Here is a 27,561-nt window from a genome sequence, read left to right on the forward strand (position 1 = left end):
TTTACAACAGAGCATGTAAAACATGGTCTAAGTCACAAAAACCCACCTAAAGTCACCAGATAAGCACTGCAAACAAATAAAACAGACACCCACACACTACCCCAGTGATCACCAACCCCCCCACCCCTCATAAAAATTTTAATCATAACTTTAAAATTAAGCCTCCAGACCATCATCACCTGGCCGCCTGGTATAGGAAAGCCTAGTTGTCCAGCCCAGAGGCAGCTTAAGTCATCTTTGGGGTGGGTTAGGGACTTATGGAGAGGAGGACCCATGCTCATAAGCCCCTGTAATCACTGCATTGATACTTAAACATGTGCACTCCCCTATACACCCCCAAAACCCTTTTACACTGGCATATAACCCTTTTACACTCATACAAGTGGCTCCTGCTGCCATAAGGGCTATAGGGGTGGTAGATAAGTGGGTCTAGGGGATTCTGGAGGTGGTTTGGGGGGTTCACTGTAACCTATAAGGGAGCTGTAGGGAGGAGAAGACATGGTACCCTTTTTGTGAAGTTCACAGCAGTGCCCTGTAAGGTACCCCACTATTTAGGTGGCATGGCTGGGTGTGCAGTCCATCACTTTGCAGACCCCTCCCACGTCCAACAGGGCTTGTTCTAGGCGGTTTGGACTTGGACGGAAAGTTGGACGAAAATGTGGTATAAAGATAGACGATTTAGTGGCTTGGACGATCAGATCAGCACGACGTATAATTAGACGATTTTCGAAACGAAAAAAAAGTTGGACATATCTTTTGAAAATGTGTCTTAAGCTGTTTTTTACTTTGGACGACTTGCGAGATGGACATAAACAGACTTAGACGCCCCTTTCGATTATGCCCCTCCACTTGTATAAAATGGTGTAATCTCTGTAATATTTTTCTGTATTCAATCAAATGTACTACACTGTTGTAGTTTTTAAAATAATAACATTTTTACAAAAAAAAAAGACCATAAAATTGCCACCAGACTTTTTATTTCAAAATAAAGCAAATATGAAACACTTCAAGAACTTCAAAACTTCCAGAACTTCAAACACAAACATGTTCCAAACTATGGGACTTGAGCAATACTTTCAAACATAAATGAAGTGTCAAAATTTGGTTTTAGGAGCTTTTTGGCTTTCAGAATTACAGATAAAGGATCTTGTACCTGAATGTAAAACCCCCTAGTGGTGATGTGATGCAATTAAATGTATGAGATGTTATAATCACAGTCAGATGTTTCAATAGGTTTCCCCTTCAATTCACATCTACACAGAGGTTAAACATTTACATATTTGTATTTATTTGTTGCAACTAAAAAAATGCTAACAATTGAGGGTGAAAGAAAACTAATTAAGTATGTCGAACAATTGTTGTTATCAAATGTTGTTTAAACAAGGTAAATTAAATTAAAATATAAATGAATAGCAAAGTTAATTTACCATTCACATGTGATCAAGTTTGCATTGATAACACTATTATAATTTGTGATAATATTGAAACCTCAAACAAGCATGTCATGCCTTTCAACTTACTACCAGAACTACAGGTAAGTATTTGACTAGGTGACTCTTTTAAAACCAGAGTGTTTCTCAGTCCCAAAATTCAATAAAATACAAAAAAAAGTATATATGTATGTGCACAAAAATAAAGTATTTAAAAAATACTTATTTTCATCAGTATCACTGCTTTGTTGCATTGGGTACCACTGACCTGTTGTCCTGCCACCTGTCAGGAACCAGCAGCTCCTCTGAAGATCCGAATGGTTGCTACTATCCTACTTATAAACAAATGAAAGGGAGCATACCCTATCCTCCCTAGATAAATGTAGCCTAGAGTCAGTGTCTACTTAGGCTAAGACCATGTATTTCTAACTACATGTACAAAAGAACAGATAATTCTTTTATTCCTAAGCTGGCCCTCCCAGGACCCCTCCGCCCCCAAAAATGCTTCTGATATGAAATCAGCAAAGAGTTTCAACACACATCTGAGGTACCTCAGTTTTATCTGAATATCCAAGTATCTTTGATTGAGAAATAATGAAACTCCTCAATAATTACCTCACAGTCTCACAGTTTCCTCACACACAGTATATCATAAATACTGACTAGAAACAGCTCTGCACCACAGAACCTCCTAGAATTACAAGACAAGACATCTCTCTTAAGGTTTTGGACCTTCAGTTCTCCAAAAGAACATTTAGCTTTCAAAAATAGTTTCACACTTTCCAAGCTTCACACATTGGTTAAGGTCTCAGCAGATTAGTAATCAGAAAAGACTGCAGGAATGCACTCCAGCAGAAAAACAGCTGAATACTAAATTAAATATAAAACATCTGCTTTAAACATCAACAATATTAGGCAATCTGAGTTGAATCAGTGGTCTTACACAGTGAAGAGATTAAAATTAACACTTCTTTTTAGCAACAGGAGTCACAAAAATCCAGTTTAAATTCTACATACACTTTAAAGTTCTTATCAATTTTCCTTTTAAATATAACTCCAAACTTGATTTAGAAATCTCAATAAATCATGAGAACCAGCAGGTATCAGAAAGGTTCTTGATCTACAACTCACAAAATCTCAGCTGTATTCTGTTTTTACAGCTTTCTCAGTACACACCATAGCTCAACAGCTCATAAACAGGTTTATTCTGCAGCATAAAATCAAACATTTACTGGAAATTAATTTTCAAAAATATCCTTTCCTTCAACACACAAACTCCAGAGCAGACGTAGAAATTTTCACTTAGTGGATCCACAATTTCCTCACCAATCCCTGGTACTGCCTAATGCTCTCTGCTTTTCTCTAACTCACAATAAGGGTTCTGGGGCTCTTAATGATAGAGACTATTATGGGCAGCTTCCTGCTGGAGACTCTCTGTCTCTCATCTCTATGATCTCCCTGCAGCTCACAGGCTCTATACATGAGTCCATCACAGGAGCAGCCCTCATCATTTCCGTCTCCTCCTTCCCTTCCACGAATTTGGCTTTTAGCTCTTACCAGTATATAGATGCTCACTTAAAAGAATAGGGCACTATGCATTTTTGATGTCTCAGGGCTCCTTGTGGCTGAATTTGGAATCTATGCGTACAGCTCCTACTTGGTTACCTTTGGAGTTTTCTATAGTAGATTCTTATATTTTGCATCATGCTCCTGCTATTCCTCTTCCCCAGTTGGCTCAACCATATTGACTCCCTCTCAAACAAGAAATTGACAGACTCAGTATTTGCACCAATCTGGCATAACCTTAAACTTAGGATAGACAATGCGGTGATCATATGGAAAACTTGGCATCAGCATGGAATTTGGCATATTTCCCATCTATTGCATAATGACAAATGGATCACCTTTTCAGATATCATGGCCAAATTTAATATTCCTCCTTCTCAATATTTTAAATGGATTCAACTCCACCATTGTCTTACTGCGAGGTACCCTTCCCCAGCATCTCTTCATACCACCTCAGAATTACACTCTCTGGCTCTTTCCTTCACTGCCTCTAAATGCATTCTAAATGTTTCTCTGCAATCCCAGCTTCCCTGACTAAATGGGATATGGTGTTGCAGTCTCCATTAACTGATCGTATTTGGAAGGAACTGTGGACCAGAATTTTTAAATCGCTCCACTCTGCCTCCCATAGACAATCCGTGATTTTTCTATACCATCGAGCCTTCTGGACTCCTTCCAAAACAGCCAAAATTAAGAGGTCCTCAGATAGCTCCTGTTGGACTTGTAAATCCTCAGAAGACTTTCTACGACATATGATATACGATTGTCCCCATTTACAGATTTTTTGGTCCTCTATTTGGAATGTGATTACCAAAATTTTTCTTATTAATGACCCCTTTACATTAGATGTGTTAATTCTGGGATCCTCAACACTATCCTCACCTTTATCTTTGTGTCATGACCGCCTTTTGACCCTTTTGTTATTTCTAGCTATTCAATTAATTTTGCAAAATTGGAAAGACTTTTCTAATCTCAGCTTCACTCATTGGTGGAATTCGGTTTGTCTCCATGTTAAATATGAACGACATTTGGCAGAACGCTCTAAATCACTATCCACTTTATAATGTTTATATATTTATATATAAACTGTATATTTATAATAAAACATGGTCGATACTATTGGAGTACTGCACTCAAGACCTTTGAACTAATATCTATTAGACCTTTACCTGCATAATATCATTCGTCTAATTGATTTACTCACTTGCATTTCTAATTGGTGTTTACTATCTATTGCATTCTCAGGACTCATTAGTGACCCCTTCAACATTTATGATAATTGGTTTTACATAGCTTTTGTAGCTATATGTTTTCTATATTTGCTTAAATTATGGTTTCCTATGCACATCCATTGCCCTACTAACTTCTCTGTCTTGCTATTTATTGTGGCTAGAAGACTGTATTGTATTATTTGATGCTTATATGTTTGTTACCAATATATTATCTTATTGTGGTGATGTACTTGAAAGGAACCGTCACTTCTTTTTCTTGTTGGGCTTTCTCGGATGCCTATTGTTGTTTATTTTATACCTATAAAATCAATAAAAATATTTTGAACTAAAAAAAAAAAGAATGGGGCATAAGATCAATCCTTGATCCTCTCCACATTTTCCTAAGCAATATTGTAGAAGATACCAAAATCTGCAACAAAGTAAATATCCTGGAAGAGGGATAATAAAATGTGAGGGCTGGGCCCTTTATGAAGAAGTATGCCTGGAAGGGGAGGGGGGCTATACTAAGTACCTGTGTTCTCTCGAAGATAGAAATTTCTGATGGTTAGGGATACCAGATTTTACATATGTAAAATTTGGACCCCTCTAGACCCACTCCAAGGCCCACCCAGTTCCACCCATCCAGAAGCCCAGACATGCCCTCTAAAATGAGGACATGTCTGGGTAAATCTGGATGTCTGGTTTAAGGCGAAGTTAAAGACATTTTTATTCCTTGATGCTTTTGTAACTTAAACTGTCCTTCTATGGACGACTTAGATTCAGGAAAGGTTTCTACCTTCAGTTCACCCTCCCTTTGTTCTTTCCCTTGAATACTCTCTTTCTTTCTATCAATTGTAGTTCCAACCCTTCTTCCCTTTTGTTCCGGTTCATCAATGTCTTTATAAATTGTCATTTCCCCTGGTTTGTCTTTGTTCGTATTGTATTTTAATTGGCGCATTGTTTTGGTGTTTTTTTGTACATCGCCTAAAAGGCTTGATTAGGCGGTATAACAAATTTTAAATAAACTTGAAACTTGATGGTGAATCTTTATCTCTCTGATGACCTTAGGTGTTGGAAAGGGGGCGTACCAAATAGGCCCTGGCCCTACCAAAACTTTCCTGTCAACTGCCACCTTAACTTATAGAGTCACAGGAGCTCAGGACTAGCCCTCCACCTAGGGCAGCCTAATACTGTTGGTAGCACCTATATAATCTCCAGCATTTCTCTCCTCCTCCCCCCCTACCAAGTCTCCAAAATCTCTTTCCTCCTTACTCACCCCCTATGCACCTTTGAAGTATATGGGGTAAAGTTTCCCTTTCATACTACTGATCTGCTGCCCACTTTTCATGGAGAGTTATTTATTATTCAAAAACAGCTTGCAAACTCATGGGCCTTAGCACAGAAGATAAAAATGTGAAAACTAATACAGGTATATAGGTTCAGTCACCAGAGGTCATATGGCCAGCACAGTCTCCCATCAAGGTTCTCTTTAGGAGATTCCATTTCGCTTCTCAAACTTATCCTTTACATTCACTCATTTTTCAACCAGAATATTGTGTTCTTTTTTTTAGAGTATAGCTCAGTACATTTTCCTTCCTTCTTTGAGCTGCTTTACAGTTCTTTCCATTTATTTGTCCATTAGCAATGTGCAGTATTTTTTCATGTTCTACTTCTCCGAATAATTAATTCAATTCACATTGATTCTGGATGCCCAGAGAGCAGAAATATTGTATTTCATTTCCAACTTAATGTTCTGTGACCTCATCTTCTTCAAATTACCACTTCTTACTCCATTTTTAATATTTTTTATGTATTAAATGTTAGCATTGTTTGTTTTCCAATTATAGGTAATTAAACATTTTTTTCTTCAGATGAGAGTATCTACTTATACCTATAGAAGAAGAAGATGACGGCAGAAAAGGACTACAGCCCATCAAGTCTGCCCACTCTGCTTACCCTCCCCCTGTCTAAGCCCTAATGATCCAGTTTCCTTATCTTGACCCTCGTAGGGATCCCACATAGGTATCCCATTTATTCTTAAAGTCTGGCACCCTGTTTGCCTCGATCACCTGTTCTGGAAGCTTGTTCCAATGATCAACCACTCTCTCTGTGAAGAAATACTTTCTGGTGTTGCCATGAAATTTTCCGCCCCTGAATTTGAGCGGGTGCCCTCTTGTGGCCGAGGGTCCCCTGAGAAGGAAAATATCATCTTCCACTTCGACACGTCCCGTGAGGTACTTAAATGTTTTGATCATGTCTCCCCTCTCCCTTCGTTCCTCGAGAGTGTAGAGCTGCAATTTGTTCATTCTCTCTTCGTACGAGAGACCCTTGAGCCCTGCGATCATCCTGGTGGCCGTCCGCTGAACTGATTCAATTCTGCGCACATCTTTACTGTAATGTGGCCTCCAGAATTGCACACAGTATTCCAGATGAGGTCTCACCATGGCCCTGTACAACGGCATTATGACTTCAGGCTTTCGGCTGACGAAACTTCTATTGATACAACCCAATATCTGCCTTGCCTTAGATGAAGCCTTCTCCACTTGATTGGCAGTTTTCATGTCTGCACTGATGATTACTCCTAAATCTCGTTCTGCTGAAGTTCTAGTTAAAGTTTCTCTGTTCAAGAAGTACGTCCTGCATGGATTTCCGCTTCCGAGGTGCATGACCTTACATTTCTTAGCATTGAAGCCTAGCTGCCATGTTGAGGACCAACTTTCCAATGTAATCAGGTCCTGCGCCATATAATTCTGTAAACTGCATTCACTTACTATAATACATAGTTTGGTGTCATCGGCAAATAGTGTTATTTTACCTTGAAGCCCTTGAGTCAGATCCCCTATGAATATGTTGAAAAGGAGTGGACCCAGGACTGAGCCCTGCGGTACTCCACTGATCACCTCTGATGTTTTAGAGAGGGTACCATTAACCACCACCCTCTGAAGTCTGCCACTCAGCCAATCTTTGACCTATGCAGTTAGTGTCTCTCCTAACCCCATCGATTTCATCTTGCTTAGCAGTCTGCGGTGTGGGACGCTGTCAAAAGCTTTACTGAAGTCCAGGTACACGACATCCAAAGACTCTCCCAAGTCCAACTTTCTTGTTACCCAGTCAAAAAAGCTGATGAGATTGGATTGGCAGGACCTACCCTTGGTGAATCCATGCTCACTAGGATCCCGAAGATTCCCTTCATTCAAGATCGTGTCCAATTTGCTTTTAATTAGTGTTTCCATGAGTTTGCATACTATTGATGTGAGACTCACTGGTCTATAATTTGCAGCCTCTGCCCTGCAACCCTTTTTATGCAGAGGAACGACGTTAGCTAATTTCCAGTCCAGGGGACCTTTCCCCTTACTTAGGGAGAGATTAATAGCACAGCCAACAGTTTTGCCAGGACCTTGCTCAATTCTCTGAGCACTCTTGGGTGCAAATTGTCTGGTCCCATGGCTTTGTTCATCTTGAGTCTTGCCAGTTCACTGTAAACATCACCTGGTGTGAACTCAAAATTCTGAAACAGGTCTTCTGTGCTTTGTGCTGCCTTCAACTGCGGCCCGTGTCCTGGTGCCTCACAGGTGAAGACCGAGCAGAAGTATTCATTCAGTAGTTCGGCTTTATCGGAATCTGCTTCTACGTAACGTCTGTCCGGTCTTCTAAGGTGTACTATCTCGCCTGTGTTTCTTTTTCTGTCACTAATATACTTGAAGAAGGATTTGTCCCCCCTTTTAATGTTTTTTACCAGATTTTCTTCCACTCGAAGTTTTGCCTCCCTAACTGCCATTTTGACCGCTGTAGACCTGGTCCTATATTCTACTTTTGCCTCTCTTTTCTCCATGCGCTTGTAGGAGAGAAACACTTTTTTCTTCTCCTTAATGAGGTGCGAGATCTCCGCGGTGAACCATTGGGGTTTATTGTTTCTTTGTCGTTTATTTACTAATTTTATGAAGCGGCTAGTTGCTTCATGTATGGTTGATTTCAGTGTTAACCACTTAGCTTCTACATCATCGGTCTCCATTTGGTCCTGCAGCGTCCGATGGACGAAATCTCCCATGCGTGCGAAGTCAGTGCCTCGGAAATTGAGTACCTTTGTTTTCGTGTTTGATCTAGGGAAGCCTTTCCTAAGGTTGAACCATACTATGTTGTGGTCGCTGGAGGCTAGTGTATCTCCTACTGAGACTTCTGAGACGCTTTCCCCGTTGGCGAGTACCAGGTCGAGGATCGCCTGGCCCCTAGTGGGCTCCGTTACCATTTGTTTGAGACGTGCTCCCTTTATGGAGGTTAAGAGCCTCCTGCTGCCGCTGGTTGTCGCTGAAAATTAGTTCCAGTCTGCATCAGGCATATTGAAGTCCCCTAGCAGTACAGCTTCTCCTCGTAGAGTGATATTCTCTAAGTCTTCAATTAATTCTGCGTCCATGTCTTTCAGTTGTCTTGGGGGTCTGTATACCACACCTAGATACAGGCATTTTTCTCTGCCTCTTGCCAGGTTTACCCAGAGGGACTCCCCGGTGTACTTGATATCTGTGATCCTGGTGGTTTTGATGTCCTCTTTAATGTATAGAGCTACCCCCCTCCTAACCTGCCCTCTCTGTCCTGACGAAGTAGATTGTAGCCCGATATGGCCATATCCCACCCATGTGAGTCCGTGAACCAAGTTTCAGATATCGCAACCACATCTAGGTCGGCATTCCTTATTTCAGCCTCAATTCTAGAATTTTGTTGCCTAAATTGTGTGCATTGACATACATGGCCCTCCATATCTTGTGTTTGCTATGTCCCTGTGAGGCGTATCCTACTCGAGTCGGTGTGACTCCTAAAGAACTGTTTGCAATGTGGGTACTTACCTTGGACATGGAAGCGGAGTTTCGACTCACCTGATCAGGATAATTCCTTTCTGCACTAATATGTGAATGGGTACCCTCCCCTGACTTACCTAGTTTAAAGCCCTTTGAAGCAGGCGGGCTAGTCGGTGTCCGAAGACGTTCTTACCCCTACTGGTCAGATGGAGTCTGTCTGGTCCCTTAAGTCCTTGTAGCGCTTCCCCATGGTTTAGGAATCCGAAGTTCATATCCCGGCACCATCCCTGGAGCCACTCGTTCGTCCTCAGGATATGTTCATCTCTGGCTCTTCCCTTGCCTCTAAGTGGGAGGATCGATGAGAAAACCACCTGTGCTCCTGTCCGCTTCAGCCTCTCACCCAGTGCTCCAAAGTCTCTGGTGATGGTCTCCGGTGTGTTCCTGGCAGTATCATTGGTTCCTATCTGGATAAGAAGCATAGGAAAGTGGCCTCGGGGCGTGAGTAGTCTATCCAGACTGGCGGTGACATCTCGGATCCTGGGTCCAGGCAGACAGCAGACCTCCCTAGATTGCATATTCGGTCTGCAAATTGGTCCCTCGGTGCCCCTCAGAATGAAATCCCCGATGACTATTACTCTGCGCTTCTTTGGGGGGAGCCAGTCATACAATACCAATACTTGCACAGTAATGGAAAGATAAAGCTGGTTTTATCCCTTTGCATTGAATCTGTAGAAGAAATATTTTGAGAAAGATTTTTGCTTAAACCATTATAAAAAAAAACTCTAGAAAGATAGCCTTTTGATCTTAACATTAATACCTTAAGCAAAACACCAGAAAACATTGAACAAATGGTTCTATGAACACCACGAAGGTCTTAAAAATAAGTTTCAAAGTAATATTTTTTTTCTTCCTCGGTTCTCAAAATATTGTGGGAGATTGAATAATACGTAAATATAATAAACAATGAGGAAATATCTGACACAATAACTGGAAAAATACCGTACAATCAAAGTTGTCTTTTAGATGTTAATATTAAAATTGATCTAAATAAAAAAAAATACAAGAGAAAAGATTGATGTGGATCTGGGGGAGCTAACGGAAAGAATAACTAACTCTGAAATAGCTATATTTCTTTCTGTTGAAAATTTGTGCTAGGGATAGCCATTTGTGTGAGTCTTTATAGCCACTAATGGTTTAGCCTTCAAAAAAGACTGAGATGACTATGAAAAGCATGTATCCATGGCATCTCAAGTACCAAAGAGTTGGCTATGGATTTGAAGAGATGAGCTATAAAAATCAGTTGTCAAGACCCAAGGAGCCTACGAAGAAAGAGAAACAAAGACAATGTTGGCACATAAGAGCCTCTTGGTCTTCCCAGTCTTCCCATTTCTACCTGGCTATAGTTATGTTATAGCTCTTATTTGATCTTTTGTCATCCATTATTCCTTCTAAACTCAGCAGAATCCTTTCAACTGCATTGCTGCTAGTGGGATGTGTGTGTGTTTTCAATCTGTAGGGACAGGCAGGCCCTCTGAAATCCTTTCCCTCACTATTGAAAATATGATAGTGAAACAGCACCCCCTACTTGCAGGACTGTTGGTGGAGGACTCCTGCTCAGCTTATAGGGAATAGTGGTCTTAGTTCTCCCTAACACCACTGAGGTCCAATTAAGGGCAACTCTATAAACTGGGTGCTTACATTTTTGTGGAGTTTGGCATGTAAATATACAGAATACTGACATATATATGCATATGTCATTAATCTGCCTAAGCACTATCTTGTAAATACTCATGTAAATCACATAGCAATAATTTACTTTTTATTGCACTTAATTTTACATCAAAGATTACACTTTGAGTGAAGGAAATATAGTATTCTGTTACAGAAGAAAACAAAAAACATAATAGGAGGACAGAGCTTGCAGGGATGTCATTCTCTACCTTGATATTCAGGTTCTGTATAGACTAGGCTCCTACCGCATGGCAATGGAGCACTTAAATGGAGACTCCCAGTTTTAGAATCACCCCCTTTATGACTGTCCCAGATATGTTCAAATTCTTCCAATGCTTTGATTTTGTTTAGGGTGGAGGAGTAACATAGTAGTTACAGCAGCCGGTTTCAGAATTGCGGCTTTGTGGAGTCCCTGATGCTCAGCTGATGGGTGATGGGGGAATTCCCCTGCCGCAATAATCTGAGAGTGGCCGCAGCAAGGAATCCCTGAACCCCACTGCAAATCAGCGGCAGGAGAGATGCCTGCTTCCTCCTGATGGCACACCCTCTCCCCGCTGACATCCCCTGCATGAGAGATGCCCAATCCCTCCTGCCGCCAACTCCCGCTAATGTCCCTGGAAGGAGAGATGCCCAGTCCCTCCTGCCGGCACCTCTCCCGAACATCCCCGACAGGAGGGATGCCCAATTGCTCCTACCGGCATCCCCAAACACCCCACCCACCCCAAAACCCACCTGGACCCTCCATGCACCTTTTTCTGGAAGGCTGGCTGGAGGGATGCCCACTCCCTCTGGCCAGCAGACCTGTCTCTTCCAAATGGTGGGCCTTCCCATTCCCGGTGCATCCTGAGATGCATTGGGGAGGGGGTCTAAGGTCTTGATTGGCCCCAGAGTCTTAGGCCTCCTTCCCATTGCATTCTGGGATGCACTGGGAGTGGTCTAAAACTCAGATTGATCATCACCAACTTTTGGAAAGCCAAAAGGAAGGTTAGACTCAGGAAAAGGGGGTTGAGGCAGAGGGAGGGGGGGGGGGGGGGGAGAAATGCCAGACTGTAGGGATGAGCCAGTGGAGGGATGAGCAAGATAAAAAGGTGCTGGCACAAAAAAAGTCCTGTAGTTTGGTATACCGGCAGCCCAACATCCATAAAAAAGATTCTGCTTTGCCTGAATTTCAAATGTTTATTATAACATAAGTATGAACAATTTATTTACCTCCTGTAAAAGCTGAAACTAGAATGAGAACTAACGATATAGATGAAAAAATCTTCCAGCTCTGAAAGTGTCTTTTTGCTTAGTTCTATGTGTATTTTGGAACAATGATCAAGGACTGTAAAATGAATACCAGCTCCCAAAAGAAAAATGATATAGTTTCATTTGTTACCGTAAGGACTAACTGGAGTATAAGGTATTGTAATTTCAGCACAGTTTTGACCTACAGGATAAATTGGAATACAGAGAGCAGAACATATTGTGAAGTCGGGACCTTGTTTTTAAAGTAGATTTCTACTTTATTCCTGGAATTTATAAGCCTGTACAAGTAAATATTTATTATGATTGCTGAAAAGCATTCAGTCAGATATAATTTGCCAAATGCACACTCTCATCTTCATTCTAGCTCTCAGCTACCTGAATAAAATGTTCTTGGTCCCAAATAAACAGAGAAATTACATTTCTTCTGCTACATAGCCCTTAAGTTAACAGGCATTAATGTTTAGCCCTGAAATGAAAAAACAGAAATCAGTAAATAAAAATTCAGACACACAATTTTCAGATAAATGTTTATTTTTATTCTTTGCAACCCAATGGATTTTGGAAATAATTATACAAAAGAGGTCGAGAATGGCTATGTACATATTTGATTGGGGCAAAATAACTCTCAGAAAATTAAACGGAATGGAATAAAACTTGGCATGAGGGGAAAACTGGTAAAACGACAGAAAATGGGCCAAGTCAGGCAGGCATTATAGAAAAAATGAGCCCCCTTCCCCCTCATCACCAATAAAATGGCCCAGTTCATTTCTATGACGGAAAGAATTCCAGCTTATGTAGCATAGCATAGCACCCAACTATTCTCAACGGCCTGGTCTACCTCCAGGAGACTCATAAACATTAGTATCTACTAGTTCCTTGATATATTTGTCCCGTTGTCTCAGGTTGGCCTTTGGAAATTAGTTCAAACTATAGGACACTCATGCTCTCCTTTTGTTGGAGCACTGGTATGGATTTTGAAAAATTGGTCTGAAATGGTACCACCAATTTTTCTAGATTTGATTAACTTAAGTATTGTTTCTGCTATAGTACCCGATGCTTGGAAAAGCTTGTTATTCACATCAAACCCCCCCCCCCCACCCCCATTAGCTGCACCCCTTTGATCTAATTATCAGCCAATAGCAAATATCCCTTTTCTGGCAAACGTAACAAGTTCTGACGTATTGGGACTGCCAATAGTTTTCATTCAAGACAGACTGGCTTTCATGAAGGTCACAATACTGAAACTACATTAATATCAATAATAAATTGTATTATTTGTTTTAGGTCTCTAGGAGGGATGCTCTTTTGATTCAATTAAATCTCACTTCTGCGTTTGATATGGAAGACCATTCCCTTCTCCTGGCCTGTCTAGAGGAGGCAAGAATTAAAGGTACTCATTTAAATTGGTTCCGATCATGTTTTCCTTTCGCATTTTTTTTTTAGGTTGTTTATGGGGATCATTTTTCTTCATCTTTCCCACTACTTGAAGGAGTCCCACAAGGTCCAATTCTTGCACCTGTTCTTTTTAATGTATTCCTTGCAGCTCTAGCTATTGTATATAGTTTTGCATTTTGTATATGCTCTTTTTCCAGTGAATTGTTTGGCTTGTGATCTTGTGTGAAGAAATGAACTTTCTTGCTCCTCCAAAACAAACTTTTTGAATCTCCACAGTCGATAAAATAAATGTGCTAGGGGAGCAATCATAAGGAATATAGAATACCTTTCCAACTTTGAAGGGTTGTACTTATAAGAGATGCTTAGATAGGACATTATAATTTCAAGCTGGTAAATGGAACAAATGTCTAAGGGCTCCTTTTACAAAGGTGCGCTAGCGTTTTTAGCGCATGCACCGGATTAGCGTGCGCTAGCTGAAAAACTACCACCTGCTCAAGAGGAGGTGGTAGCGGCTAGCGTGCGCGGCATTTTAGCGTGCGCTATTCCGCGCGTTAAGGCTCTAACCCACCTTTGTAAAAGGAGCCCTAAGTGTCTGGGGGAGCATACTGATATGCTTGATATTTCTTTGCATTACGGAAGTTGTGTTCCATCAAAAAATACTTTGACCCAACTTCTTTCAGATTACTAGTTCAAGCATTAATTTTATCTATTCTTGACTATTGCAATATAATCTATTTGGGAACTTATAAAACCGTTTTAGGAAGCTTAAGGATAATCCAAAATACAGCGGTCCGTTGAATTTTCGGATTAAAAAAACAGGAAAATGTCAGGCCTTACTACCGTCAGCTGCACTACTTGCCAATGGAAGCAAGAGTACTTTTCAAATTTGCTTGTATTTGCTATAAGATGTTATATGGATTTGCTCCACTATATCTCCTCTCTCATTTTGAATGGTACTGTTCGACTAGGCCTCGAACAGTACCAAGTAAATTAACCAGTACTCGGCATACTGGTTAATTTACTTTTCCTAATCCCCAAAATTGCCATTATAAAAAATATTTTGATTGATCTTTGGCTTATCAAGCAAGTAAAGTTCAAGTATGGTTAGATGACCTGATTCAACAATCTGCACCTTATTGCACCTTTAGAAAATTGGTTAAGACTTATTTGTTCAAAAAATTTGTTACTTGATTGATGACTATGTCATAGTTTCTTATTGTATTTTTCACTATTGCAATATTGTACTGCTTTTCTGTGTGCTTTGTATCATCACTGGAATGTCCAGTCCTCTTAGTCTGTGAACCGCCTAGAACTTTTTGGGTGTATAGAAAAATAAAGTTATTATTACAGTTATTATTAAATGCATTTTCTTACCAAACTTTTAGAAAATAAGTTAAAACGTATCTTTTTGATAAATTTATTTGATTGTATACCCTTGCTGATGTAATTCTGAATGCTTTCTATAATATCGCTGCCAGTATGCAGTCTCTTTTCTATTGTAAACCGCTCTGAACTGTTTGTAGTACTGCAGCATATACAAATAAAGTTATTATTATAACACCTACAGCTGTTGACCCACTTCTCTCTGCACTGCGTTTCTTCTCTGAAAGTACTCTCGTGTGTGCATCAATCTATAGAAAACGTGTTCTGATTCCACTCTTTACATTTTCCTCTCTGAGCTGTCCATCAGATCTTTTAAAATCCTGGTTCCTTTTGATGTGGTCCAGCAAAAGCTTACAGCAGTATCTGGCAACCTGGCATCCAGCATGCTCATCAAATACAGCAAAGAATGACCATCCATTGAGTCCATTTGGTAGACCAAAAACAGCTGTATGTAATAATAATAATAATTTTATTTCTTATGTATGTTCATCTTCCATCTCTACTCTCTAACCTTGCATACTACGTAACCCTTAATACAGCCCATTACCATGCCCTTGGACTTTATGCTTCTCCATCTTTGGCTTGTCTAAAAATGCTCCCATTTTGTCTTGCTTCTTCAGGTCTAGAGAGATATCCTCTTCTCTCAGGCCTCCTCCCAGGAGGATGCTTCAACAAGTATAGAATGTGTCCTAATTCTCTTGGGAACCATTTTGCCACAGATAATATAGGCTTAAAATTTTTTTTTTTTTTACAAGATCTAGGTTTTTTATTTTATACGCATTTATGCTGATAGAAGAACACACGTCGGGATGCTGTGGAGCAAAACAAAAGGGGGGACCCCTTTCTTGAAAAAGCCTTTGGGCGAAACTGGTTGAACCTTAAGGTCCTTCCCGAGGTTTAAAAAAAGAATGAAGAAATAGGTAAAGCTAAGTATAAAAGTTTTAAAGTTGCATGAGAAAAGTTTATCGATTTGCACAAAACATAGAATATAGAGCACAAGCACTTTTAAAAAAACTAAGGTCTGATGATGAATAAAAGCCAGAAAGAAAAACAAGCCTTCAAATAATTTGGCTGGAACTGAAGACCATAGAGGTACTTAGAAAGGTATTATCTGAAAAAAAAAAAAGATCACTTAGAAATTAGGCACTTTGAAGTTTATTATATGCTGTTGTGGATTGATGGTGTATATTACATAGACAACGTCGTAAACAACATTGGGCTATTTTAATACATCAGATGAGCTATTGCTGGCACACATCACATGGGACCCAACCTTTTCAGATAGTTTATAGTAGCTTCTAACTTAATACATGCTACTTCTTAGATCTCTAATAGTAAATTGAAGCTATGGGCTCCTTTTACTAAGCTGCGATAGTGTTTTTAGCGCATGCTGAATTGCCTCGCGCACTAAACCCGCGCTACGTGGCTAGAACTAACGCCAGCTCAATGCTGGCGTTAGCGTCTAGCGCGCGCTAAAACCGCTATCGCAGCTTAGTAAAAGGAGCCCTAAATCATACTGTCTGAAACTTTCTGGTTTCCAGTCCAGCCATTAATAAACCAACCTCCTCTTAAATTTTGTACAGTACTACAATTCAATTCTGAGGGACTGTCTTTGATAGTTCCCTGTCTTGTAATCTATATAGTCTACTTCTCAAATAAAAACATTCCTATGTCCTTTGGAAAATTAGATACATTTGGTCTTATTCAGACAACAACATGCTTATGGGCCTTAGGCACATGGGCTAACTTAAGATTCTGCTTGGACCAGATGCCTAAGGCCCCTCCTAAGGTCTTAGGTGCCTGGGCCAATCAGGCCCTTAGGCCCCTCCCCGGTGCATCCCACAATGCACCGGGAAGGGGAAGGCCTACCTCATTCAAATGGAGGCGGGCCTGCTGGCCAGACAGAGGAAAGACCCATCTGGCCGGCCTTCCTACAAGGTTAGGGGGGTCCAGGGGGGTTTGGGTGGGGTGGGGGGCAGTGGTGGCACAATCTATAGGGTAGGGTGGGGGGATTCCAGCAGTAGGGATTGGCCATCCCTCCTGCTGCGATCCCCTGGGGGGGGGGGTTACGGGCAGCCGCTTTTGTTCGGTGCATCCCTTCTACTGTGTTCATTTGTGGGGGGGGGGAAAGAGAGAGACTGGCATGCACAATACAGTATAAGTAATGAGCCAGTGTAAGTAATTGGGAGCTAACCATTATTGGTGCCAATTAAGAGCAAATTCAAATTGTTAGCTGCTATTCTATAAAGATGCACGTGTAAATATTTTAGTGTGCAAAGGAGGAGTGGGCATGGGTGGAGCAGGGGCATTCACTAAAGATGTGTACAGTATTACAGAATACAGGATATCTGCACCTAACCAGGTTTCATGGGTATAAATACTTGCTCCCAAAAGTGGGTACAGAGCCTGGTGCTAAGCTCTATGCTATAAACAGCACCCAGTTCAAAGCGCCGTATATAGAACAGCGATCGCTTTTTATGGCACCCAAATTTGAGCGCCATTTACTGAATCTAGTCCAATATGTGTACATTTGCATCTGATTCCAAGCAGGTGTAAACGTCCACAGGTGCATTTTAGCTGCAATTTCTATTGCTGACGTGAGGCTATTTTATAATGAAACACAGGTGCTTATGCTCTCTTTATATAATAGTTCTGAAATAGATGACTACTGTAATTTGCTTTTCAATCTAGGTAACCTGTAAAGAAAAATACCTTCCACATTATTACAAACTGATTTCTTTTAATTTTTTTTTTTTTTAGCTTTTGTTAAGTGCACTTTTAATTTGGAGATTTCACCACAATAAAGCTGAACTTTTATTTAAAAATATACACCTGACTGCGCATTTGTTTGTCAGGGGAGTGGAAGGTATTTGCCAAAGTTGACCATGAGGCATTTTACATCCATCAGAACCCAATTACTTAGCTAAACAAATTATCTCCTTAGGGCTGGCAACTGAGAAACCCTAGTGGACCCAGGCTACATATGTTTATGGCAAAATTATGACGAAAGTACTGATAAAATATTATGCATTTCTATTCCACTCTCACCTCAAGAGCTAATTGTGGTTTATAGAAATTACGAGATTGAACAATACCCAGGAATTATAATACAGTATATACTTGCATACAGCCCTCATTCAATTCTAGTTTACTACCTACAAGAAAACTCTAGAACTTTGACATTTCCACATACCGAGCGAAGGAAAGATTGAGAGGATTAAGAACTGGAATGAACTGAGGTTGAGGTTCTACTGGCCTCTAGTGGGAAATCCTTTGTCATTACCAATGACAGTCAACTACTAGGCTGAAGTTAAAAAGTGAATTGTACTTAATAATTGCCTACCTGAGAAAAATGCTTAGGTCTGGGAATTTACAAAAATAAATCAGGGAACTGAATTATCTGTACAGTGTACTGGACAATTGCACAAACTTGCACGCTCAGAAAACATCATAATTTGAACATTCCATAGTGAGTATTTGCAAGGGAGTGGAAAATGAGTGGCATATAGGCAGGGTCTCACTTATGTGTGAAACGTACAAAATACTCTTAACTTATGTGCACCACTCTTTGCTCTATAGCTAGTCTAAGCATAGGCACCTAAATATTTGAAGCATTATTACTGGCTTACACTAGCATTTTATGATGAAGCATTAGTGCCTAAGCTCTGTTATTGAATATGTTCCACCATGTACATTCAGGGTGCCTAAATGGAGCCGCCTAGTTATAAATTGTCTCAGTACCGACTAAATACATCCTAATGGCTTACCGAAAGATTTTTTAGAAAGGTGAAAAAGTGAGTCAAAGGTCAATATGCAGGGATCTGGGAAAGGGCATCCAAGAAAGCAATAGGATAACTAGAAAAAGTGCATTTACAGCTCCTAACAGCAATGAGCCAACAGCACTGGGCTTCTGTGAAGGCTGGGCACCTGCCTAGAGGAACAATGGTTATAAACCTACAATTCAGACTTTAATGAACAATTATTTCAGTTCATTTTCATCTAATGTATTACATTTGATGTACTATATTTACAAGAACAACTGCACCAAGGTGGTTTATATAAAATTAAAATGGGATATACAATAAAATGCATATCAACACACAAAAAATATACCACCTAAGCAAAACCCAAACAAAATCCTTATTCCTGAAAACCACATACAGCCAATCATGCTTTCAAGCATTTTCTAAAACGGAGATAATCTCTGCAAGCAATTCAACAAACAGACTTCTAACTTTTGTAGCTATGCAAAAATGATCATAAAATAGGATATTGAGCCTGAATGCTGGCATAATGTTGGCGTACTGGTTTTCAAAGAAGCAAAGATGAAAACGGCATCATGGCAGATTTAGACATGTTTGGGACAGATATGAAGGGTCTTGTTAAGCAAAGAGTTAAGAGGTGAGGTAAAAGACCTGAAACGGGGTTGCTGGTGTTGAGTTCCACATGAGAATTTGTATGCTTTTCTGTCCAGTTGACACATCTCAGTGGCTAGAATGGATAGAACCAGTGGCGTACCTATGGTATGTGGCACCCGGGGCCCATCATTTTTTGACCCCCCCCTATGTAAAAAAATATTTTTTGTAATGACCATGAAACGGAATAAATGGTCAGAATAGAAACAGGCAGTGAAAATTTTCTTATATTCCAAACATAACATAACATAAATTATGTCTGAATTGTCATGACATCAGAAGTATATATGGAGTAGTTGCAGGTGATGCTTGGGACAGTTCTGATTGTGTTAGTTCGGTTTTATGTGTTTTTTGAATAGAAGGGTTTTTATTTCTTTTTGAAGGTTTTGCAGTCTGTGGTTGATGTCAATTGGTTGTAGAGTTGGGGGTCGAGTGTTGCAGCTCGAATGGCTAGGAGGTTGTCGAACAGTTTTTTTCTTTTGACGTTTTTAGTTGGAGGGTGTGTGAATGGTATGTGAGTTCTCCTATGTCTGTTTGAAGTGGATTGAATTATTTAGCTGAAGAAATTAGTTACCCCCTCATCCCACACACATTAATTCGCTTCCATTTTTGTTCCCATTATAAAAAACACTGATAAGTTCCCAGAAAAAAAATACATTAAAATAAGAAGTGAAAACAAAGGCCCCTACAGATGAGAACATAACATAAGAATAGCCTAACTGGGTCAGACCAATGGTCCATCATGCCCAGTAGCCCATTCTCATGGTAGCCAATCCAGGACACTAATACCTGGTCAAAACCCAAAGAGTAGCAACATTCCATGCTACCGATCCAGGGCAAGCAGACACTTCCCCCATGTCTTAATAACAGATTATGGACTTTTCCTCCAGGAATTTGTCCAAATCTTTCTTAAAACCAGCTACACTATCTTGCTTTTACCATAACTTCTGGCCACTTCATTTTTAAGTTTAGATCTTTCCTTTCAAACAGAGACCTTGCTAGATGTCAAATACAGCACAAGGTAACTTCACATGGACTTAGCTGTGCAGGAAATGTGAATCTCCTCATACACCCACCATATAGTGCAAAAATGTGCAAAGGTCTGTTTTTTTTCTTTCGATCACTACATAGCCTAATGCCACACAAGCAGCGCTGTTACAAACATATTCTGTAGGTCAATGCTAAGGATAACAAAGTTTCCTTCCTTGGACCAGAAGGAGATAAACCACTGGAAGAGATCCCAAAACAACACCCAAAGACCCACTCAGTGTGTGAACCAGTTGAGTGGAGTGGACTAACTGGGGGGTGGAAATGGGCCCGGAGTTTGCTCAGCAGAATTTCCCAGACCACCTCTTCCTCTCAACACATTGACACGCTGCCACCATCACCACTAGGAACACCTCACTGGGTAGGCCAGCTATGCTATAAACTTTATAAAACACATTATTATATTTTCTTATAAAGCACATATTTTAACTGAACTCTCTGACATCCTCAGCCTTTCCATTCACAAAAATAGAAGGAAGAAAAGTTCCCATTTCCTGCTGTCTCATGTCCCCGGCCTATACAATATTTTTTTTCTGCAGACCCTTCAAAAGTCTGACCAAATCCTCGTTTCACTTGCATTATAAAGTACTGAGGATGCCATCTCTCCCCAATCCCAGGTCCTAAAGTCTAAGACAGTAGCGCAAACTAATACTGCCAGATTCAGGAAAAAAATTTTTGATTCGATTCAGCCTATTGCAGGGGTGTCCAATGTCGGTCCTCGAGGGCCGCAATCCAGTCGGGTTTTCAGGATTTCCCCAATGAATATGCATTGAAAGCAGTGCATGCACACAGATCTCATGCATATTCATTGGGGAAATCCTGAAAACCCGACTGGATTGCGGCCCTAGAGGACCGACATTGGACACCCCTGGCCTATTGAATTGGTTTTTCAATTCGATTTTCTTGCCCAGTTGGGTGATTTTTTTCAAAACTCCTGGTGGGTTTCATAGCTTTTTCACCCCCTTTGGCTTCTCCTAACCACAATGGCACTGTGGTGTAAATAAAATAAAGAAACAAAAAGGACTTTTCCTCTCTCTGTTAAATCCTAGCTCACGTTTGCAGTCCAACACCAGCTCTGGCAGGATACACATTTCAAATCTGACATATTATAATCACAAAACAGAAAATAAAATTAATTTTTCTACCTTTTGTTGTCTGGTTATATTTCAAATCTTGTTGGTCCAAGGCTCTGGTTTTCTTCTGATAACTTGCTTGCCAGGGTCTCCTTCTTTCTGCATGCTAACCATCCATCTGCCAACTCTGTCCTCCCTTCCCTTCCCAGGAAGTCTGGTATCTTTCCTTTTTTTCATCTCCCTCCACAGATCCACCTTTTCTTAAATACCCTTTCATCCGGCATCTCTCCCTCCTTCCCCACCACCCCAGAGTCCACCATCTCTCCCTTTCTTTTCCTAATTACCCTCCTATCCAGTATCTCTATCCCTCCTCCACACCATCCCTTGTGTCCAATTTCTCTCCCTTTCTGTTCCTTCCCTCCCTAAATCCCATGGTCCATCATCTCTCTCCCTCTCCTCTATTTTCAGACCCATTATTTCTTCCCCCCCCCAAAGTTTGGCATATGCACGTCTCTTTGAACACCCCCTTCCCTCCGTGTACTTCTAAATCATGGTCCCCCCCAAAGGCCTGTCCCCCCTTAAAGGTATGCCTGTCCCCCCTTGAAGGCCTGCACCCCCTTGAAGGCCTGTCCCAGCCCCTTGTAGGCCTGTCCCCCCCTTGAAGGCCTGCCTGCCTGTCCCCCCCTTGAAGGTCTGCACCCCCCCGAAGGCCTTTCCCCCACTTGAAGGCCTGTCCCACCCCCTTGTAGCTTTTCCCCCCCTTGTAGGCCTGTCCCCCCTTGAAGGCCTGCCTGCCTGCCTTTCCCCCCCTTGAAGGCCTGTCCCCCCTTGAAGGCCTGCACCCCCTTGAAGGCCTGCACCCCCTGAAGGCCTGCACTCCCTTGAAGGTCTGCACCCCCCCGAAGGCCTGTTCCCCCCCTTGAAGGCCTGTCCCACCCCCTTGTAGGCCTGTCCCCCCCTTGTAGGCCTGTCCCCCCTTGAAGGCCTGCCTGCCTGCCTTTCCCCCCCTTGAAAGCCTGTCTCCCCCTTGAAGGCTTGCACCCCCCCTTGAAGGCCTGCACCCCCCTTGAAGGCCTGCACTCCCTTGAAGGTCTGCACCCCCCCGAAGGCCTGCCCCCCCTTGAAGGCCTGTCCCCCCCTTGAAGGCCTGCCAGCCTTTCCCCCCTTGAAGGCCTGTCCCCCCCCCTTGAAGGCCTGCACCCCCTTGAAGGTCTGCACCCCCCCAAAGGCCTACCCCCCCCCGAAGGCCTGCACCCCCCTGAAGGCCTGCCTGCCCCCCCTTGAAGGCCTGCACCCCTTGAAGGTCTGCACCCCCCCCGAAGGCCTGTCCCCCCTTGAAGGCCTGCCTGCCTGCCTGCCTGCCTGTCACCCCCTCCCCCTTGAAAGCCTGCCTGCCTGCCCGCCCGCCCGCCCCACCCTGAAGGCCTGATGCCCCGACCCACCCCGAAGGACCGCTCGCCCCCCTGGCCTCCCCGCACCACCTATGAAGCAGCCGCAGCAGGATCGCGAAGTCAGCGTCAGCGATCCCTGCGCTGCTTCCTGCGCCACGGTCCCGCCCCTCCTCTGACATCAGAGGAGGGGCAGGATTGCGGCGCAGGAAGCAGCGCCTAAGCAGCGCAGGGATCGCTGACGCTGACTTCGCGATCCTGCTGCGGGCTGCTTCACAGGTGGTGCAGGAAGGTCAGTGGGGCGAGCGGTCCTTCTGGGGTGGGGGGGGACTGAACGGCAAGGCCGGGAGCACCCCTTTAGGGCTGGCACCCGGGGCGCACCGCCCCCCCGCCTTCCCCTTGGTATGCAGAACATTTGGGTTATCTGTGATCATTTATTTTGTTACTATGAAAAGAACAGGTTTCTGAAGGGGTAGATATGGGGAAGGTGTAAAACGTGGACCTGACGGACCTCGAGGATCTAAAACCACACGTCCTTAAAAATCTGAGGTCCGTGCCACTTTTAGTCTCTGACAGACCTCGATGACATTTTAGTACTGACGGATCCTAATACTTTTCCCTCCCTATGTTGAGACGGATCCGTCAGAGCTCAATTGTCATCGAGGTCTCTCAGAGCCAGAAACTACAAGTGGCATGGACCTCAGATTTTTAAGGACGTGCAATTTTAGATCCGTGAGGTCCGTGTTTTACCCCTTCCCCTATGTATGGGTTGAGGATGTGGAGAGAAAGGGATGATGAGGAGCTGGGTAGAGAGTAAAAAAACAGGGCTGGAGAGGCAGGTGAAAGTTGATGATTGTTGGAAAGAAGAAGAATACAGAAACTGGAAACAGGAAATCAGGATATGTGGAGGAAAGATAAAAGTGGAAAGAGGACACTGGGCTATGAGAGAGACAGAGGGGAAATGGGAGGACAGGTGAAGCAGCAGGAGCAGGGAGATGGCCTGAGAATAGGAAATGGAAAACTAGTATCGGTAGGTAGGTGAGAGATAAAGAAATTGGAAGATGACATGGGTGAATAAGGAGAGATGTATTATAAAAAAAAGAGTCCTGTGTTTCCTTATTTTCTCTCATTTTGATAATTATTACAGAGGAGAAAAAGACTTCAAGCATTCCTCGATGGAAAATAATAAATCCTATATCCAGCGTATGAAGCTATCATTAGTCAGAAAAACATCCTCTTATTTACTCTATTGTTTTTAAATTATTTCATCGGTTTTAATGAGTACTTTTTAATAAAAGTTGCTATTTAACTTAAGTATCTAAACACGGTGTCCAAATATGTTCTAAGGAGCTTCCCTGTTTCACAAAATGTTTCATCAGGAATTTGCACCATAATATGTTTAATGTTGTGACTACTAATTGAATACCAAAGAGCAATGCCTTTCTATTAGGTTCTGCACTGATTGTATGTTATTAAAGCTTCAAGTGAAAACAAGGTTTGAAGCTAAAGCAAAATAATATATTCTTGCTCACTTCAGTTAGCACCATGATCATCTGTTGCTGATGTCTATGCTCCAAAACGGTGTCATGCTGATTGACTGTATTTATACGTCAATCCCGTGAGTTAATTATTCAAATAATTTAATAAAAATAATTGATTTAACGTTTAATAAAACTTATATCCATCTCCCAATCCAATCCAGGTCATCAACTCCATTTTTCCAAAATTAAAAATACCTCCCCCTCCCCATAAAACCGTGGTAGAGGTTTCTAAATACTTCAATGCTGCTCCAATGCTCACAGAATTCCTAGGAGCATCAGAGTAGTGTGGAAGTGTTTAGCATCCTGAACCGTGGTAGAAACTTCTATTGTGGCTTAGTAAAAGGGAGGAAAAATATTAGAGCTCCACACAGTTTTCTCCCCCCAATAAACTAAATTTGACTGAAAACCACAGATGTGACCCTAGAAAAATTAAGGCCTTCTTTTACTAAGCTTTAGAAGAGGTTTACACCATGGCCCGGGGCTGCTAAATGTTCCGATACTGCAACAATGCTCACAGTAATTCTATGAGCATCAGAGCAAAGTCGAACATTTAGTGCTGTGGTAGAAATCTCTACCGTGGCTTAGTAAAAGGGGGTGGGGTAAATGCAGTCCCTGCCACATCTTTCATTGATGGGAGTGCAAAATAAATGCATGGAAATCCTTTTTTCTCCAGTTCAAAAGCGACAATCTGGAATTAAAGCAACAAAATAAGGGCTTCTTTTACAATGCCATAGTAGAGGTTTCTACCATGGGCCGGCAAGGTAGATGCTCCAAAGCAAATGAAAGGTCACTTGGACACACAAAGTCAGAGGCGTGAAGAAAGTACAAGAGGTTTATTTACAGCCTGCTTACAAGAGTGTCAGAAACAGGAAATGCACGGACTTTTACGCCCTTTTCACAAACTAATATATGCAAAATCTACAACTTCTCATTTGTTACTTCTATAACTTTTCTACAATAATTATTGGTCCTAAGCCAGCACTTGCGATAGGTTCAGGGGTACAACTTATAGTCCTATAGGAAGCTAGTTCATTTACCTGCTTATCTAAGCCTTGCAGTTCTAACTGTTACATGTTCAGGAGGGCAGAGTACATCATGGCTCAAACTCTTATCTATTTAGCTTACAATGTGGTAAGGCAGGGACATACATTTCAAGCAGATGATGTCAGCAGCTTGTACACTGTTCCCAGCTATGTAGGCCAGAGCAGTATTTCAAACAACAGTTAACTATTTCATGACCCTACAGTAGATGCTCCAATGCTCATAGGAATTCTATGAGCATCAGAGCATTTACCTCATTGGCCCATAGTGCGCGCTAAAAGCCAGCATAAATTTTTAAGGAACTGGGCCACTTAGCCCACTTACCAGAGATCTAAAAAAATATCCAACCACAAAAAAACAATTTTTAAAAACTGTTCCATGGAACCCAGTGCAGACAAATCTAAAACAGTATTTAAAAATCAAAATAGTTTAAACAGGGACCCATAGACATTCTTACCTTGCTCCTAAAATGGCCCTTTGCCAATCTCCATCCATTGTAGCAGTAGTAGGCCATGATTTACTACTTTGCACCTTTAAAACTGAGGCCCTGGCTTCATTTTAGGCCTAGTCACAGCTTTAGTGGTAATTTCTGGATCTTCCGGATCTTCACACATGCACCAAATCAAACTATGGTCTCAAGTAGGCCATTTTCCTGCTGTTCTCCTGCCACAGAAACCTAATTTTTCATCAGGACAGCTTTGCAGCAGGATGCATCTGCCATGGGTCCAGCCCTTGGACCCTCAGGCACTATCTAGACCCTGGAAAGGATCAGCACTGGCCATTAGTGCAGAATAGGACACTCTCAGAATGTCTAATGTGACAAGGATCCCGCTAGCCCTATCTTGGATCCAGGGGAAAAGCAAGTTAGCACCAATACCCCTCTCATGTTACTTCATATATGTAAATTAGCTTAGAATTATGAAGAATTCTCTTCTCTTCATTAAATGTCTCAAATTAATTACAGTTTCTAGTTAAAGGGGGAAAGATCCCAGTGTGCTGTAAGTACAAAACTGAACAGACACACTAGAAAGAGTAACTACCGCATTGGCTCAAAACTCCTGTTCCGTCCAATGTCTGTAAAATTCAACCTATATGTGCCAAAAATTCTGATTTACTTATTCAAAGCACTGTGCAAAATAAAATGCAAATGCTTAGCTTGGTCGGGACTCCAATGTTATGCGTAGGTGTTGTGCTCTCCTGCTGTAGGCTGTCTTTGCCGGGCCCTTCTTGCCGATGTTAGCTAGCTAGCGTTTTGCTTTATAGCTGTGTCAAGGCAATGGGCCATTTCCGTAAAGAGAAGCAAAGAAACTCAGCAGAGATAAGGACAGTTAGTGAAGAGAACGCTTCACCTCTTCTCAAGCTTACCTCCGGCATTATTTTCTCCACACGTCGGAGTTGTTACCGCTCGGCCGGCACTAAAAACTGTGTTTCAGTTTTGTAAAAGGGGGGTGGAGTAAATGTCACTGGACTGACATCAACTAACCTGAATGGAGAACCACTATTTAGAAATCAGCAAACAGACCTTCCACACAGCATCACCTTGGGGAAACCACAGCAATGTCTGGAATGTCGGTTAAGCAAACTTGGACACATCACCATTTGGGCAGCTACGAGAACTGGGATCCTAGAAGTTTCTGGATTGTTCCATATGCATCATAGATTATCAGCTCTGAGTTTAATTACATTTGAGGTATGATTGTTTAGGAGTTAGCATCATATTTTATATATTTTAAGTTTATTTTTTTGGTCATAATATTACTGCACTTATTTGTTTGGTCAGTGTTTTAGTGTGCATGTTTTGTGTTACCTTGATCAGAATTGTTGATGATGTCAGTTAGAAATAGTTTTAAAGAGATTACTAAATATGGGGTCCTTTTACTAAGGCGCGCTAACTATTTTAGCATGCACTAACCGATTTAGCGCAGGCTAATCAATTTAGTGCACGCTAAATGCTAACACGTCCATAGAATATAATGGGTGCGTTAGCATTTAGCACACGCTAATCATTAGCACACATCTTAGTAAAAGAGGGGGTATATTAATAAAAATAAACCCCATTTTACAAAACTAACACATTTTTTAGCACTGTCCGCGGAGGAGACAGCTCCGATGCTTATAGAATTCATATGAGCGTCAGAGCTGTTATCACCGTGGCCTGCACTAAAAACCATGCTACGGTTTTATAAAGGGGGAGGGAAGGCAGGAGAAATGAAAGGATCTGGGGATGAGTGTCAGAGAAAAGTAAATGTAAGGTGGTGAAGAGATGAGAGGATGAAAGAAAGGCAAGGGGTAAATAGGTGGG

At 41.7% G+C, this 27,561-nt stretch overlaps 1 pseudogene; it reads right to left on the reverse strand.

The window, feature by feature from the left end:
- Positions 1-13,433: 13,433 nt before the first annotated feature.
- On the reverse strand, positions 13,434-15,356 carry LOC117362925 (annotated as a pseudogene).
- Between the last annotated feature and the right edge of the window lie 12,205 nt (positions 15,357-27,561).

The sequence above is a fragment of the Geotrypetes seraphini genome, chromosome 6 (genome assembly GCF_902459505.1).
Source record: "Geotrypetes seraphini chromosome 6, aGeoSer1.1, whole genome shotgun sequence".
In the NCBI taxonomy this organism is placed as follows: domain Eukaryota; kingdom Metazoa; phylum Chordata; class Amphibia; order Gymnophiona; family Dermophiidae; genus Geotrypetes; species Geotrypetes seraphini.